Source organism: Ahaetulla prasina, chromosome 6 (genome assembly GCF_028640845.1).
Source record: "Ahaetulla prasina isolate Xishuangbanna chromosome 6, ASM2864084v1, whole genome shotgun sequence".
Classification (NCBI taxonomy): domain Eukaryota; kingdom Metazoa; phylum Chordata; class Lepidosauria; order Squamata; family Colubridae; genus Ahaetulla; species Ahaetulla prasina.
In genome coordinates, this window is record NC_080544.1 from 24,645,295 (window position 1) to 24,663,565 (window position 18,271).

Genomic DNA, 18,271 nt, shown 5'->3' on the forward strand with positions numbered 1-18,271 from the left:
CTTTCGCCGCGAGCTTAAGACACATCTATTTATCTGCGCAGGACTGGATTAGAATTTTAATTTTAAATTTAGCTTTTAACGGGTTTTTTTTATTATTTTAATTATAATTTTAATTCTGGCCTAATTCAATAAGTTTTTTAAATAGTGTTTTTATCTTGTATTTATTCTTGTGTTTTTTATCAGGCTGTAAACCGCCCTGAGTCCTTCGGGAGATAGGGCGGTATAAAAATTTGATTAAATAAATAAATAAATAAATATGTGGGTTTTGCCTTGTTTTATGACTTTTCTTGCCACACTTTGCTGGCTGGGGGGTTCTGGGAGTTGAAGTCCACCAGGCTTAAAGTTGTCAAGGTTGGAGACACCTGACTTAAAGTGAACCAGTGCCATTAAGTTAATAACATGGTTAAATGAAACCGGCTTCCACATTGACTTTACTTGTCAGAAGGTCGCAACAGGGGATCACATGACCCCAGGACATGGCAATCATCATAAATATGAGTCAGTTGCTAAACATCTGAATTTTGATTGTATGTCCATAGGGACGTGCCACAGTTAGAAGCTGAAAAATGGGCATAAGTCACTTTTTCCAGTGCTGTTGTAATTTTGAATGGTCACTATATGAATTGCTCTAAGTCAAGGACTATCTCTACATGACCAATACCTTCAGCCTGGAATAGGTAAAACGCTGGATGACTTGATTTAAAGCAAATGGCTAACAGTAATTGGCAGATACACACAAAAACTAGATTTTTAAATTTTAATTGTTTAAATTTTGGATTTGGTTTTAACTTGGGGTTTTATTATTTATGTCTATTTTAGATTTTCGGCCTATTTAATAAGTTTTTTAGATTAATGTTTTACTGTGTATATTTATGTTGTTTTTAGATGGCTGTACACCGCCCTGAGTCCCTAGGGAGATAGGGCGGTATAAAAATATGAATAAATAAATAAATAATAAATAAAAATAAAAACAAGATTTGTTCTAAAGAAAACTATTCTTACCTAAAGGCTACATTATTCATGTAGCGATGAAGTAAATTATAGACATTTTTAATCTATGGGGTTTTGATTTACGTGGGACAAAGCCAACGTTTCATGTTCCTCAAACTGTTGCGCAGTTGAAAATATAGCTTCCACTAAAACAAAATAGATGGGGAAGAAATGGAGGTAGTGACAGATTTTTTTTCCTGGGCTCCAAGATCACCGCAGATGGGGACTATAGCCAAGAAATTAAAAGATGCTTGCTCCTGGGGAGGAAAGCTATGGCAAATCTAGTCAGCATACTGAAAAGCAGAGACATCACCCTGCCAACAAAAGTGTGTATAGTCAAGGCTATGGTTTTCCCAGTTGCAATGTATGGCTGTGAAAGTTGGACCATAAGAAAGGCTGAGCGCCAAAGAATTGAGGCCTTTGAACCAGGGGTTAAATCTAAAAATTTTCCCTACCGATTCTGTGGGCGTGGCTTAATTGATGGCCGTGGCTTGGTGGTCAGATGACTGGGTGGGCGTGGCCAATAACAATAAATAATAAAAATAATAAACAAAGTATAAAAAACAATAAGAGGTATCAAAAACCAACTTTCACACTTTACACACACAAAACACAACACAACTGATTCACACACAATGTAAAAGCAGCTGCACTTCACACTTCACACAGCCACAAAAAGCTCAAAAACCAACTTTCACACTTTACACACACACAAAATGCCACATACAGCTTTGTGAGATTTTGTGTGTTTGTGTAGTTAGAGTGAAACACTGCAGAAACACACCAAATCTCAGAAAGCTGCACAAATATTTTATTTTATTATTTTATTTTATTTTATTTTATTGTGGACTTCAAATCCCAGAGTTCCTCAGCCAGCAAAGCAGGAAGTAAAAGCAAGCCTTTTTGTTCTTCAGTAGCTGAAGAAAAGCATGCGGTTGCCAAAAGGAGCAGTAATTATAGGTAAGTGAGGAGGGGGAATTGGCTGGGCATGGGTGGGGGCTCTTGTAAGTGGGGGCTGTTAAAAAGTGAGTTTAAAAGCCTGTGAGGATCAGGAAACTCCTCTGGGATTGCCAGAGGAGGCTTTTAAAACCTGGGGGTTTTTTCTTGTTTTTTTTCCCTTTGGCTGAAGAGGGTTTTTTTAAAAAAAACTTTTAAAGGATTTTGATGATCTCTGTTCAGCCCCGCGATCATCAGAGGTTTTTTTTTTTTTACTTTTAAAGGCTGGACCATCGGCTGAAGAAAAACTTTTAAAAGTAAAAAAAAAAAACCTCTGCTGATGGTGCGGCTCAGCAGGGGCAGAGGGGGCGGGGCCAGGGATTTTTGCTACCGGTCCTCCGAACCAGCAGCTGCCATCACTACCTAATCGGGCGAGCCTGTGCAAAGTGGGAGCATTTCACCCCTGCTTTGAACTCTGGTGCTGGAGAAGACTCCTGCGAGTTCCTTGGACTGCAAGGTGAACAAACAAGTCAGTCTTAGAGGAGATCAACCCCGACTGCTCTTTAGAAGGCCAGATCCTGAAGATGAAACTCAAACTTGACCACCTAATGAGAAGGAAAGACTCACTGGAGAACAGCCTAATGCTGGGAACGATTGCCATTGAATAGAATAGAATAGAATAGAATTTTTTATTGGCCAAGTGTGATTGGACACACAAGGAATTTGTCTTGGTGCATATGCTCTCAGTGTACATAAAAGAAAAGATACGTTCATCAAGGTACAACATTTACAACACAATTGATGATCAATATATCAATATAAATCATAAGGATTGCCAGCAACAAGTTATAGTCATACAGTCATAAGTGGAAAGAGATTGGCGATGGGAACTATGAAACGATTAATAGTAGTGCAGATTCAGTAAATAGTCTGACAGTGTTGAGGGAATTATTTGTTTAGCAGAGTGATGGCCCTCGGGAAAAAACTGTTCTTGTGTCTAGTTGTTCTGGTGTGCAGTGCTCTATAGCGTCGTTTGGTGTCCTTCCCAGCTGGCTTCCAACAAGCAAAGTCAATTGAAGAAGCTGGACTTGTAACTTGTAATTTGCTTAACAACTGCAGTGATTTACTTAACAACCATGCCAAATATGGCTGGAAAATTGGGCATGATTTTACTTAACAACTGGTCTGCTTAGCAATTCTGCTCCCAACTGTAGTCGTAAGTTGAGGAGTACCTGTATAGGTCTAAGCAAAAACTTATTGATCAAAAATATTGTGAATATCCTTTGCACTAAACTTGTATAGGAATACACAGCACTGTATACACTTGCTAACTGTGTGCATGTCTGATATGTTCTTATCCAGTGCCATCCCCCAATTTTTTCCTATCTCACAAGGTCATTCTGCAGAAAATTGGAGAAGAAAATGCCATGCGTACCTCTGTACATATCCTTTGAGTCTGGAAGAAAAAGAGAGACAGGAGAACTGCACCTAAATTCATTTAAAACATGAGAACAAATATATCGCTTTCCTTAATTTCCTAGGCAAATAAAGGGCAGGACCTTCCCTTATTTGAAAGCACATTTCACCTGCATTTTTGCTGTCCTAAGTTGTTGTTGCTTTTTTTAAAACAACAACAACTTAGGACAGCAAAAAATTGGGGGGTGGGGGGAGAATTAAACTTGTGCTTCAATACTCCACCTGATGAGAAATACAAAGGGAAACACAACAGATTTGATAGTCAATGCTGTTATGCCACATTTCACAAGGCATAAATGTGGCATAGAATTTTAGTTTTTATATGGTTTTAATTTTTAATGGGTTTTCTTGTTTTAAATGTATTTTAATCTGGGCCAAATTGAATAAGTTTTTTAAATAGTATTTTATCTTGTATTTATATTGCTGTTCTGTTTTATCTGGCTGTAAACCGCCCTGAGTCCTTCGGGAGAAGGGCGGTATAAAAATCTAATTAAATAAATAAATAAATAAATAAAATAATGTTTTCAAAGCACATGTAAGATGAATGTTTTCAAAGCACATGTACGGTTTTTGAAGAGGACAATGCTGAAGTTCCTGGCAACTTGGTCTAATGGTTAGACTTCTTCGGATGGATGATGTGCCTCCAGCTCGTTTTCAACTCCTTGCATCTCCTACACAGATTTTCTTTAAGGACAATCCGTCTCCAATCTGTTCTTTCAGGTCTCCCAATGGTGCACTCCTTGCCATCGTAACTTGAATCCGTCCACTTTGCCGCTGGTTGTCCTCTTTCCTTCCACCTTTCCCAGCATTAGAGACTTCTTAAGAGAGCTGGGTCATCACTTGTGGCTGAAGTAGATCATTTGTGCCTTGAGCGAAAGCACTGGGTTGATTTGTCTGATGATCCATTGGGTTTTTTTTCTGTTGGCTGTCTATGGTATCCTCAGGAATCTTCTCCAACACCAAAGTTCAGTGGCATCAATACTCTTTCTATCCTGCTACTTCAAAGCTCCAACTTTTGCTTCCATAGAGTGTCACAAGGAATACTGTGGCTTGCTTGACTCTAATCTTTATAAGTATGGACACCGCACAGTACTTTAGTATCTTTTCAAGGCCTTCCTAGCTACTCCAACAAGTGCTACTCTGAGACATATTCCTAGACTACTTGTTCCTTTACGCTTGTTGATCTTAAAAAGAAAAAGCTAACTACCACCTTGATATCTTCATTGAAAGATAAATCTCTCCCAACTGTTTCTTAAATTATCCCCAACAATCCAGAATCTATAAAGCAGGGGTGTCAAACTCAAGGCCCGTGGGTTGGATCCGGGCCGCGGGGTGCTTAGATCAGGCCCGTGGAGCCACCCTGGACAGCGAAGGACCAGCCTGCAATGCCTGTGCCAGCAAAAATGGAGCTTGGGGAGGTCGTGTGCGGCCTGCTCGGGCTCCATTTTTGGCCGTGACAGCCTCCTGCAGCCCTCTGTCAGGAAAAATGGAGCTTGGGGAGGCTGTGCACGGCCTGCCTGGGTTCTCTTTTTGGCTGCGACGACCTCCCCGAGCTCCGTTTTCACTGGCAGAGGGCTGCAGGAGGCTGTAGTGGCCGAAAACAGAGCCTCAACGAGCTGGCCACACCTACCTCAGTCATGCCCACATGCACCCGCGCCCCCCCCCCAAGGTCAAACACAAACCTGATTCAGCCCTCAATGAAATAGAGTTTGGCACCCCTGCTATAAAGCAACAATTGGCAACAACTTTGAGGTTAAAACTGAACTCCGCTCCTCTCACTGTGTTTGGGGTTGCACATTACATTAATAGCAATAGCACTTAGACTTATATACCGCTTCACAGTGCTTTCCAGCCCTCTCGTAAGTGGTTTACAGAGTCAGCCTATTGCCCCCAACAATCTGGGTCCTCATTTTACCCACCTTGGAAGGATGGAAGGCTGAGTCAATCTTGCCACACAGATTGTTTAATCATGGCCCAGTGAATTCACCCCACCTTCCTGGATTCATCACACAAACAAGCTAAGCTAAAATCAAACAAACTACACACGGCTCAGGATGATGTGTGAATGCAGCTTGTAAACATGCTAAGGAAGAAAATACACCTCTGAACTGCCCATTTTCACCACAGCAGGAAAAGGAGGATCAGTCAATTTTTCCCCCTTAAAACCAACCCCAGGAATGCACTTAGATCCTTTTCAAAGGCTTTTTGAAAACACATCACGTCTTGTGGCTCAGTACCAGAACGATCCATTACAGAAGCATCAGGATACAGGGTGGACTTTGATGTATTTATTCTTATTTTTTTAAAATGGTTTCTCTTCTGGTATACACCAATTACCGCATGCATCTACTAAACCCCTGAGGTTTGCATTCAGTGTAGAAAACACAGCAGAATTATGGAAGGTCTCAAGGCCACCGCACCTCCTTCTGTTATTGAGGAGATCTTCACAATCATTTTCTAAAAAGTACAATTTGCCGTAATAGGGAATTTATGAAGCTCAGGGATTGAATTGCTGGTTTTTTGGTGTTCTTTCTATAATATTTGGAGGGGAGAATAGAGCAAGAATATATATACATATATTATCAGTGGTAGTCAACCTGGTCCCTACCACCCACCAGCGGGCGTTCCAGCTTTCATAGTAGGCAGTAGGGGTTTTGTCCGATACTGAAGCACTTTCCTTTTTTTTAATTGACTTTTTTAAAAAAATTCATAGCATTATTTAAAAACATTTCCATTAGGTTTTCATAAAATTCCCCGTGACAATTTAAATTTCTGAAAATATACTATTTGTATCACCCGCGCATAAGTTTAGTTCACGTTACGTAAGTGAAACTAAATGGCGCTATAGTGCGACCGCAAACAAAAGAGCCTTGTCCCAGAATAGCTCGCGCATCTCCCCACCACCACCCAGCTGTAACAGACAAGCAAAGCTGGTAGCCGGCACCCCTCCCCCAAACCCAATCCATGGTGCGCAAGAGGCATGCACAGACGACAATACACGGCGCATTACTGTGGAACTGGTGGGCAGTTCAAAAATTTTACTACTAACAGAGATACAAAAGTGGGCGGTAGGTATAAAAAGATTGACTACCTCTGATCTAGTCAACAATAGTGTCTACAATAGGTATTTGCATTAACCTCAATGCAGAAATATAATGATACTATAGATGATTGATGATGATAGAAGATGGATGACGGAAGATAGATAGATAGATAGATAGATAGATAGATAGATAGATAGATAGATAGATAGATAGATAGATAGATAGATAGATAGGAGATGGAGGAGATAGAGACATATAGAGAGATAGACAGACAGATGTTTTATTATTTATTTTATTTATTTATTTATTTATCATATTTGTATACCGCCCTATCTCCCAAGGGACTCAGGGTGGTTTACAGCCAAGTAAAAATATACATAAATACAAGTTAAAACCCCAATTAAAAAACTTATTAAATACGGCCGAATATTAAAACCCCAATAGAATAATAAAAACCCCATTAAAACCAAATATAAAATTTAAAATTCTAGCCCAGTCCTGCGCAGATAAAGAGATGTGTCTTAAGCTCGCGGCGAAAGGTTCGAAGGACCTAGATCAATTAACCGTATCAAATCTATAAAACTGATACAAAAATACAAACAAATATATATTAAAAAATAGGACATGTTTATAATAAATTGTTTTCATGACTTCTTAGCTAAGATCAAGTGTCCGAAAAACACTCAATGAATAACATAAGCCAAGTCTCAACCTCACCATCTATGGCTAATCTCCAGGCAATGTGTAAACCAACCCCCTATGCACTGGGCGACTCCAGATGGGCTAGACTTGAATTCTCACAAGGCCCAAACACAACAAAAGACCTGACATTCCCACCACCAAGTCTGCCGAGTTTGTCTTCCATGTCCCCAGATGTATCTGTGAGCTGAGAAAGCCCTGAGCTTGATTACAAATGTGCAGTTGTTACCCATTTGTTAAAGCCTTTCCAGATGTCAAACCAGCCCCTGATAATAAAGCCAGATTTAGTCAATGACACGAGGATTGGCTATCACACCATGACTGCTGGATCGCTGCTAGAGTCAAGAAGAACCCAATCCCTTTCACATATTTTTCACATTTGAACCGGTGCACGCAAATCAATCTCAGCATTTCACCAATATCCCTTCCCCCAACTCCCTATGGTTTACCCACACTTGCTGCTTAAACAAGAGCTTCTATTGTAATAAAATTTGAGCATCCGTGGCTTAATGCCAACTCCATTATAACCGTGAAGCAGATATTATCATTCACCGGGAAGTCACATTTTTAGCTCTTGGATGGAGATAACTGAAGGTGATCCTTACACAAGTCCTTGTCCATCATTTTGTCGTCTTCTTCTTCACCAAGCCTTTTATCCCTTATTACTCAAACACTATATACCAGAGATGGCTAACCTCTGTCAAAAGCGGGGGAGGAACGTGGGGGGTTGTGGGTGCGCATGCCCACACTCATAATTTAATGCCCCACACACACACCCTGCATGTGCACGCAACCTCCCTGTGCTCCCTGTGCATGAGTGCAAGACACACACACCCCGTGCCCCATTTTGGGCCATGCAGGCTTACGTGAAGCCTCCAAAGGGCAAAAACAGCCTCCCAAACCCCCCTGGAGGCCCTCCGGAGGCCGGAAACAGGCCGTTTCCCGACTTCCGGTGGTCCCGGTAGGCCCATTTTTCACCCTCCTCAGATTTCAGGAGCTTTCCTGGAGGATGGGGAGGGTGAAAACAGCCTCCCCCACTGCCCTGGCGGTCCTCCAGAGGCTGAAAATGACCTCCCAGAACCTCCGCACAAGTCTTGTACTTACCTGGCATCCAAAACGGGGCATGTGGAGACTCCTGGGAAGGGAGGCATGGGCCGAGCCAGCCGAAAATCAGCTGGCCGATACACTCATGCACACTGGAGCTGAGCTGGCCAACAGCTCGTGTGCCCAAAGATATGGCTTTGCATGCCACCTTTGGCACGTGTGCCATAGGTTCGCCATCATGGCTACATACAGTACATCGTATTCAGAAATGGGGAGGTTTGAGAGCTGGGATGATCATTTATATTTTAGAGACAAGAGTACAGATTCCAGAAGATCTAAGGGTGATCGTAGGGTGAAAGGAACAGGATGTGATGAAATGGAATGAAGTGTAACATTTTATATCTGGGAAGGATATAAAGAATGAAGATCCAAGCATAGGGAGACATGGCTTAGCAGTAACACTTGTGGGTAGGATCAGGATGTCCTTGTCAAGCACATAAGCCATCAAAATGGTGCAGGTGCCTTAACAGAAATACAGAGTTTAGATCAGGGGTGTCAAACTCAAGGCCCGGAGGCCAGATCCGACCCGCAGGGTACTTAGATCTGGCCTGCAGGGCTGCCCTGGAAACAGCAAAGGACCGGCCCACAGTACTTCTGCCAGTGAAAATGCACTCCCAAACTCCATTTTCACTGGCAGAGGGTTGCAGGAGGCCGTGGCAGCCAAAAACTGAGCTCGAGAGCCTGTTTTCATTGGCAGAGTGCTAGGGTCACCAAAGGCACCCCTGACAGGAGTGACATTGAGCTGGCCTTGCCCATCCTGGCTCCTCTACCCTGCCCCCCCCCCGAGGTCAAACACAACCCTGATGCGGCCCTCAATGAAATCAAGTTTGACACCCCTGGTCTAGATCAATGTTTCTCATCTTTGCCCATGTTAAAATGGTGGATGTCAAATCCCTAAATCCCTGGCTATCATACTGGCTGGTAAATTCTGTGAGTTGAAGTCCACTCATCTTAACATTGCCAAGGTTGAGAAACACTGATCTAGATCATGAAGAAGTCCACTCTACTCTGTCCTGGTAGGTCCGCCAGCAGCCAGCAGCCCTGGCAACAGACTACGCAACAGTGAGGAGGCCAGGAAGGACAATGGGCCAGTCCTGGAGTCAGGGGAAGGCCCAGATGAGGGCTCTGCACTGGAGGCAGAGATGGGGCCACGGCCATCTAGGACCGATGCACGGACTCCAGAGCCTCCAAAGGTGCACAGCAGAGAGGCAGAGAAGCAGGAGGAGCCTGTTCCTAGTGCATGCATACCAAGAGCTGCCAGAAGGCAAGAGCATCTGAAGAGAAAAGGACAACTCGGGAGTAAGGCCAGAAGATGATTGGCCACTCCCATAAGGCTTAAAAGAGCAGCAACGAGCCGTTGGGTTCTTTGTAGAAAAGCAACGTTGATTTCCGTTCTTCTTGTCAGCGTGTCTTGAACTTTGTGGGGGGTTTGCCAAGAAAAGCCTTTGGCAGGTTGCCAAAGACATCAAAGGTTGGTGATAAGGTCGACAGACTGGTTATTAAGAATTTTGTTTTGGATGAAGCTGAGAATGAATTCTCAGCTGTTTTATTAAATAAGTTTGTTGAGGACTGAATTGTGTTTAGTAATCACTACTTGGGCCTTGGTCACAACAGTAGGCCCCATTTGGAATACAATATGTCCAGTTCTGGGCATCACCATTCCAAAAGGATAGTGTCAAGCCTAAGCCCAGAAACAAGACAACAGGATACAATTGAGTTCAATATTCTATTTGCTTAGATCCAATGGACAGAATCTTGCCAAACTAAAGCTATAACATTCTAACTCTCTAGATATATCCTGAGATATTGTAGGTTGCGGTTGCCTTGAACCTATTTCCCTCTCTCGCGTACAGCTTGGAACTGAGCAGTTAGAATAATAGAAGAACAGAGTTGGAAGGGACCATGTAGGTCATCCAAGCCAGCCCCCTGCTCAAGCGGGACCCCCTAATTTGCTTAATTTGGGCCTCTCTCTGGGAAACTGTGTTGCCAAAGGATTCCTTCTCTGAACCTGCAGGGTGCACATTCCATCACTGACCATGATAATTGGAGTGATGCAGAGGAGGATTATCAAGATGGTGAGGGGTCTGGAAGTGAAGCCCTAGGAAACAGTTATAGGAACTGAGTAAGTTTATCTTTCTGAAAAGATAACTGAAGGAAGATATGATGTAGTCTTTAGATATGTGAAAGCCTGCTAAATAGAAGAATAGATGGACATATTCTCTATTGCCCTAGAAAATCAGGCCCTGAACAACACCTCACTCATAATAAGTAGATTCATGCTAGATGTCAGAAAGAATTTCCTAATTATATAAGCTTGCAGGAGCAGCCTTCCCCCGGGAAACCAGACAGGAAACCCAACTAGATGAGCTAATTCTACTATATTGTATGGTTAATTTAACAGAAACTTGAAGTCTGATAGGACAAATCTTTGGCTGTCTCTTTTGCATCCTGACAAATTATGTAGGTTTCTTTTCTGAAATCTCTTCCCATTACACAGTTGCAGGCTTGCCCTATCTCCGTGATGGCGAACCTATGGCAAGGGGGCCACAGGGGGCAAGTGGAGCCATCTCTGCGGGCATGCGAGCTGTCACCCTAGATCAGCTCCACCGTGCATGCGTACATGCTCCCGTTGGCCAGCTGACTGGTCTGCGGAGGCGCGCCTACATTGCGGAGGGGACTGGGTGGGTGGGGTTGTGCACATATGTGCAGGGGGCCAGGGGAGTCATGCGAGCATGCACGGGGGGGGCATGCAGCATGTGGGCCCCCCCTGCCCGATTTTGGGCCTAGCAGGCCTCCCTGAAGCCTCCTGGGACCAAAATCGGGCCGGGGGGATCTGGGGGAGTGGGCATGTGTGGAGAGGGTGGGGGGAGCCCGGGTGGTAGCGGAGTCACCCATGCATGCGCAGGGGGAAACATGGAGTGTACGTGCGCATGCATGGGGGGGCATATGGGAGGCACTGCATTATGGCTGTGGGCACGCACGTGTGCACTGTCGCACACACATGTGTGCTTTTGGCACTCGAGGAAAAAAAGGTTAGCCATCACTGCCCTATCTTATCTGATCATTCTCTAAGTACCCTCTCTTCCTCACCCATGTGTCCCAAGATCATTACCATGTACCATTAGAGGCAGGCATACAGTATAGAGTGGCAAATTCTTCTTTACAGATATGTTCAGAGATTGAATGGTTACCTGTCAGAAATACTCTAGCAGAGCGTGTGCTGAGTACGGGAGTTGGACTAGATCAGGGGTCCCCAACCACTGGGCTGCAGCCCACTACCGGACTGTGACCCATTCAAAACAGTAATGGGTTTTTCTTACCTGGTTCAGAACCAGGAACATATGTGTGTGCATGCGCAGAGCATCCGTGATGACATCCAGGCAGGTGGGCGGAGCCTCCCGCTACCGCCACTACCGGTTCGCCTGAACCGAGACTAACCGGTAGAAACCCACCACTGATTCAGAACCAGGCCACACAAGTGGTGGGCAAGCAAGCATGCACAGCTCCACTTGTGTGAGCAGTGGGCATTCGCACTTGCTCGCACCTGCCACTTACACAAAACCATCCCCCTCCTCTCTCCCCCCCCCCCCCCCGCCCCACCAGGCTGCCAAGCCAGAAAGGTTGGGGACTGCTGGACTAGATGCCTTCTAATGTCAATCCTAATTCCATTATTCTGTGTTTTCCGTTCTCAGCATCATGAAATCCAATGGTACATTACTTGGGCCTGCCCCATCTTGCCTATCAGGGAAATAAAACTAAATGCTGGATGAGGAGATCAAAGCTACCCTTGGCAGGTTGTAGTCAGGTCATTCAACACTCCCCCTCCTCACCCTCCGCCAAATATTCCTTTTATCTCCCGAAAAAAGGCGGTAAACCACTTTAAACAATGCAGGCATTTGTAGAAATATAGTATGGCTATTTTGTTCCACTCACAAAGTAGGCTCTAGCCCAAGGGTCTCCACCTTTCGGACCTCAGGGACCACTAAATTCATAATTTTAAATCCTGTGGACCACTAATATGATCTGCCTAATGACTGGCTGGGTGGGTGTGGCAAGGTGGTCATGTGACTGGGTGGGCATGGCCAACTCAATGTCACTCAAGTTGAGGGGCGCTTTGCCAGCCTCTACTTGCTACTCCTCGCCTGCCTGCCTAGGCTCCTTAGGGCCCCAACAGAAAGCAGTTGTTGGAGCTAAGCAGCCACTAAGAGAAAGAGCTGGCAAAACAGCTCAGTTCAATTTGGATCTGGCCGAGAAGGAGGCTCAGCACAAGCACCTCACTGAGGATTAGGAGCATAGGCTTTCCAAGCAGAGGGAAGACCTGTGGGAATGCAAGGCCAGGTACAGGCACCTGGAGGCTCAGTTGGCCATGATGCAGTCCCACTGGAACAAGGCCCTCCAGCTCTTCACTACCAGCAGCGGTTCCCTCCAGCCATTGCCCAAAGGCCCTGCACCAGGAGGCCGAAGCAGAACCCAAGTTGGAATTTCTGCCCCCCTCCGACCCACACAAAAAGACCCCGAAGTGGGAAGACTCTCTGCAGCAACACAAATGTTCATTGCACATATCCATCCCAGGGGCCGTAGTTTGAGGACCCCTGATTTAGTGCAACATAAAAAATGCAAATAGTTTTTCTGCGGACCACCAAAATTTTCTTGCAGACTACCAGTGGTCCACGGACCACCAGTTGGTGACCGCTGCTCTAGCCTACAAAGAGTGATGGCATAATATGCTGCTTTGCTATAACAGAGGAACCCACCGTTCTCCATTGCTAAACGCAGGTCAATATAAAACCCCCGTGGCAAACCCCTTGTGGTATCTTCCCAAGCCATGCAGAACAGGGTCCTTACTTCATCCACTGGGAAGTACTCCCAGGGAAGTCAAAAAATTGCTCTGGGGATTCCAGCCAAAGCAGCATTTCTTAAAATATTTCTCAAAATGTCACAGGAGGCATTTTTCTTTCCACCCTTATCACCGCAAAGGGAACCCATTTTTTTCCCTTGTGGTTTTTGGTTTTTTTTCTTTTCCTTTTTCTTTGCTACCGGACTGGTAGCAGAAGGCACAAAATGCTTGCCAGAGGAAGCTGGGAATTTTCCTAATCTGGCAAGAGAAGAATTTTTTTTAAAAAGAAGAAGACGACGACACAAATCAAATCCATTTGGAAATGTGTGGCCCTGGGATCAGGATTCATTTCCAAATCAACATAATTAAATTCTGGGTGCAAATCTACTCTATCCAGTCAGCGTGGATAACATAAATAGTCTCTTTGGCAGTTTTTCTGCTATCCTAAATTCTAAGCTGCAATAATCAAAATAAGCTACATTCTGACTGAGAAGCTCTGTTCTATCTAAAAATACATCATGACCCATCAGCCACAATAGATACAACGATCTCTTTTAAGACGCGGAGCAAATTCTGTATGTAAACATGCTTTCTTTAACTTTCCAAACAATACCAATGTTTCAGTGAGATCTCATGATCTGCCAGAATGTGAAGAATTGTGGCAATTATTACATGCTCCTGCAGGCATATACATGAAAATGCAACTTTCTTGCATCCATGTAATTTTTACTATGGCCATAAAATGCAGGAAAGATTAGATTCTCAGCATTAAGAGAACAAGCAATAAGTGAGTCTGTCGAAGAAATTTTTCAAAATTCTATCAGGGGAAACAAGATTTTATAGTGCCAGACGTCGTGGTGTTTATAATCTGTTAAAAACATCCCCCAGCCCCAAAACAACTTTTGAAGACAGCCAGAGAAACTTGCATCAAGAAACAAACTATTTTCCAATCCCACCAGAATCATCATGTCTTTTTTAAGATTCCAGAATTAAGGAAGTTTTATAACTGAAGACAACAGCAGAAAAGGAAAAAAAAAAGTCCACATAATGTACCTGATTTTTAGCAGCCAGGGAAATCATCCAATTTCCTCTCTTTGGAATGAGGAATTTTTTAAAAAAAGGAAAACAAAACCAGCTGACTCAAAGTAAAGCCACCAAATCTTTCCAGAAAGGCTTTCAAGAGATTCCTCTATTCTTGCTCCAGGTTTTCAAGAGATTCCTTCAAAGTTGGCCATGGCTGATCCTCTCTGGTGGTGAAGCAGTTAAGCCCATCCTCGGGGACTTGGGGGAGGAATGCCAGCCACTGATGAAGCAGAGACTGTAGCACTTTGTTTTCAAGAGATCAAATCCTAGCCAATGCCAATTAAAACAGGACGAGCGGGATCCTCTCCCAGGGCAGAAAAGCCTCCTCTCTACCGACCGACCGACCGTCTCTGGGCTGGAGCATGTGAGACACAGCTCAGCTCAAGGATTTTCTGCCAATGAAAAGCCGGGAGATTCCTGGCAACAGAAGCCACAGGCACTCAGCCGCCAAGTGAGGGGGACTTCGAAGGCAGGGCTCTCCTCTTCATTTGTCAGGAAGGAGCTTTAAGAAAGCCTACTAGCGCAACGTCGTCTCTCGAACTTGGCGAGTTGAAAGACGGGAGGACTTCAACTCCCAGAATTCCCCAGCCAGCCTGGGATTTGAAGTCCATCTGTCAACCTGCCAGGGTCGAGAAAAATACGATGATGCAGAGCAGCAAGAATACTCTACGCCAGGAGGTCTCCGAATTTGGCAACTTTAAGACTTGTGGACTTCAGCTCTGCTGGCTGAGGAATTCTGGGACCTGAAGTCCACAAGTCTTAAAGTTGCCCAGGTTGGAGACCCCTGCTTCTACGCATAAAAAATGGAAGGATACTTTGATTCCCACCACTGACGAATGGATGGGGGAAAAAATGGATGGGAGTTAGCAGAGATGGCTTAAACTGACAAACTTTGATTAAAGAAAGAACACCATTTAATTTTGTTTCTGTTTGGAAACCGCTTTTGGACTTTGTGCTTGAGGTGGTGGTAGGGGAAATGGAACTTTCATTTTGGGTCTTGCCGATTAGATAGGTTTGTTATTATAGAAATGGCAAGTATATATTATTATATAAAAGTAAAAAGTCGAGGTTTTGTGTTATTACCATATTCTATTGCTCCAAAAGGAATCAGAAGTCCAGTGCTTTTTTTTTCTTTTTCCCCTTTACTCTACACGTTTTTTCTTTCCTCTTTACCTCCCCTATTTTCCCGTTAGCTTTATCTTCCCTTGTATTTCTGTATTTCATATTTTGATAAACAAATAAAAATATTTAATTTAAAACGAGAAACACGGCTCTCTCTAGAGCAGTGTCGGCGAACCTATGGCACGCGTGCCAGAAGCAGCACGCGAAACCATCCCGTGAAGAATGCACAGCCTCGCTGGCTCCTCTTCCGCGTTCACAAGCGCGCCGGTCAGCTGGCCATCGTGCACGTGGGGGGTGGCAGAACCCAGAAGAGCGGCATTCCGGCACACATGCACAGGCCGGCATCCGACCTTCCGGGTTGACGTTGCGCACGTGCGCAAGGGCCAGTTGTTCATCAGGCGTGCTTCCAGGCCAGTATCCGGGTGTTTGGGTGCCAGCTTGTGCATGCGCGATGGACTTGCCACTCTTCCGGGTATCGCCGCCCCCGCGCACGTGAAGGCCAATGGGGCCATGCATACCTTGCGGGATGCTTTCGCGTGCCACTTCTGGCATGCAGGCCAGCACACGGAAACGTCAAATATTCTAGGGTCTAGCTGCCGGTAAATATCTCAAAGAACTTTCAAGACACCAGATTACTGCAGGAAAAGCAGATAGTTCCTAAATAGTTCCTTTCTACCATCATCCACTTCTTACCTTTAATGCTAATTTCTTTCAAAAAAGAGGGAGGGCATTTCCCAGCATTGGAGGAAAGGAGAGAGAAGCCATTGGAAATGAATCCCCTTGGGGCTTCTCAAATAAAATCCTAAAATCCCGCCACCAAGCAAACGTATTCATAAGCAATATTTAATAGAATAATTAATAATTAGTTGCAGATAGCCTTCAATTTGTAATAGTTCATTTAGTGACTGGTTGAAGTTAAAACAGCACTGAAGTAATTGACTTGCCCGTTTTTCACTTATGACCATTTGGTCACATGACCAAAATTCAGATGCTTGGAAACTGATTCACATTTATGACCGTTGCAATGTCCCAAGGTCACAGAATCCCCTCTTGCGAATTTCTGATAAGTAAAATCAATGGTGAAGCCAGATTCACTTAACAGCCATGTTACTAACTAAGCAGCTGCAATGGTTCACTTATCAACTGGGGCAAGAAAGGTCTTAAAATGCAACAAAACACAGTTAACAACTGTCTTGCTTAGCAACAGAAATTTTGGGCTCAATTCTGGTCGTAAGTCAAGGACTACCTGTATTAACAATATTAATAATACTTAATTTAAATGCAACACTGCATGTAGCTTTTCCGGGTTGTATGTGAATTGCTTTGTGCTTAATTCACACAAACACAGGTCAGAAAAGCAGCCACTCTTTAACACAAAAGAAGCAAAGTCTATTCAACTTCATTTGCTTGCACTCTTTGGGGAACATCCTTGCCAGCATCTTCCCAAATCTTCTTTGATATTTCCCCACTGCTGAAATTATACTGTTGACTCACAGGGGGTACTTCCCCACCCCCCTCCAGACATAATTGTACAGCAGCACAAACCACTTTGCTTCTTTTAAAATGGGACCCGCTCCTCTCCTAAATAATGGCAACTTGTAAATCAACTACAGACGAAAAAAAGAAAGAAAGAAAGAAAGAAAGAAAGAAAGAAAGAAAGAAAGAAAGAAAGAAAGAAAGAAAGAAAAGAGGGAGGTAGGGAAGGAAGGAAGGAAGGGAAGGAGGGAAGCAGGGAAGGAAGGAAGGAAGGAAGGAAGGAAGGAAGGAAGGAAGGAAGGAAGGAAGGAAGGAAGGAAGGAAGGAAGGAAGGAAGGAAGGAAAGAAAGAAAAAGAAAGAAAGAAAGAAAGAAAGAAAGAAAGAAAGAAAAGAGGGAGGGAAGGGGGGAAAGAAAGAGAAAGAAAGAAAGAAAAGAGGGAGGGAAGGAGGGAGGGAAGGAAGGAAGGAAGGAAAGAAAGAAGGAAGGAAGCAAGGAAGGAAGGAAAGAAAGGAGGGAGGGAGGGAGGAAGAAAGATAAGAAAGAAAAAAAGAAAGAAAGGAAGGAAGGAAGGAAGGAAGGAAGGAAGGAAGGAAGGAAGGAAGGAAGGAAGGAAGAAAAGAAAGAAAGAAAGAAAAAGAAAGAGCCACTTGGAATCATCATGACTGAAGGGGCACAGAAACATAAATAAATCAAAGACCACACAAAAGAATCAGATTTACTGCGGATGATTCATTTAAGGCGATTTTCCCACGTAAAACTTTCCTAACCCTGCTGGGATGGCTATCAGAATGTTGACTTAGCTACTTCCCAAAAAAACAAAGACAAAAGATGGGTGAATGAGTAATTTCCTTCATTTCCTCCTTTCAAGGTAACTGTAACACACACTGCAAAATGTATCTCTCCACATGTCTGACACCTGCATTGGCACCCGATACAGGTGACTTAGAGGGCGCAGATAAGTGGCTTCAAAAGCTCTCAGGGACAGCGCTAACAGCCAGATGACTGCAAAGTCCTGTGATCCTTCTAACACACACACCCCCTCTCCATCCTGTCAGAACTAATCCTTCCATCTCCCCCACCATCCCACCCACCCCCCAGAACCGATGAGCTTCCTGGAGGAGAAGCGAAACATCTTCTTCCTCAAGGAAAAAAAAAATCCAGCACAGTTGCTTTTTGAAAAAGCACCTTTGAGGCATCTCTCCAGAGTTACTGTACCCTTTTCTCACCACATTCCTGGAACCTGCCATCCAGAGGTGGGAGCCAATTATCTTCCCTACCGGTTTGCACCATCCACGCATGCTCGGCCTCCCGCGCATGCACTTTGCTCGGGTGCGTGCCTTCCGTGCATGCGCACAGCCTCCAAAACATGGCTAAATAGGATGGCATTACTTCCGGTGGCAGGTGGGCGGGGCCTACCACAGTCGGCGCTACCGGTTCGCCTGAACAGGACAGAACCGGCTGAATACCACCACTGCTGCCATCCATTTTCTCACTCTTCACCT

At 44.3% G+C, this 18,271-nt stretch overlaps 1 protein-coding gene across 4 annotated transcripts in view; it reads right to left on the reverse strand.

Moving 5' to 3' along the window:
• Positions 1 to 18,271, reverse strand: part of PALD1 (phosphatase domain containing paladin 1) — a 167,722-nt gene that overhangs the window by 134,879 nt on the left and 14,572 nt on the right. Inside the window, exon 1 of one of the 4 annotated variants that reach the window (XM_058188759.1) lies at positions 14,140 to 14,689. The exons of the other annotated variants lie outside the window; for them this stretch is intronic. The gene's annotated coding sequence lies outside the window, so the exon portion shown is untranslated. Of the gene's footprint in view, positions 1 to 14,139; positions 14,690 to 18,271 lie in introns of those variants that run through there. 4 annotated transcript variants of the gene reach the window in all.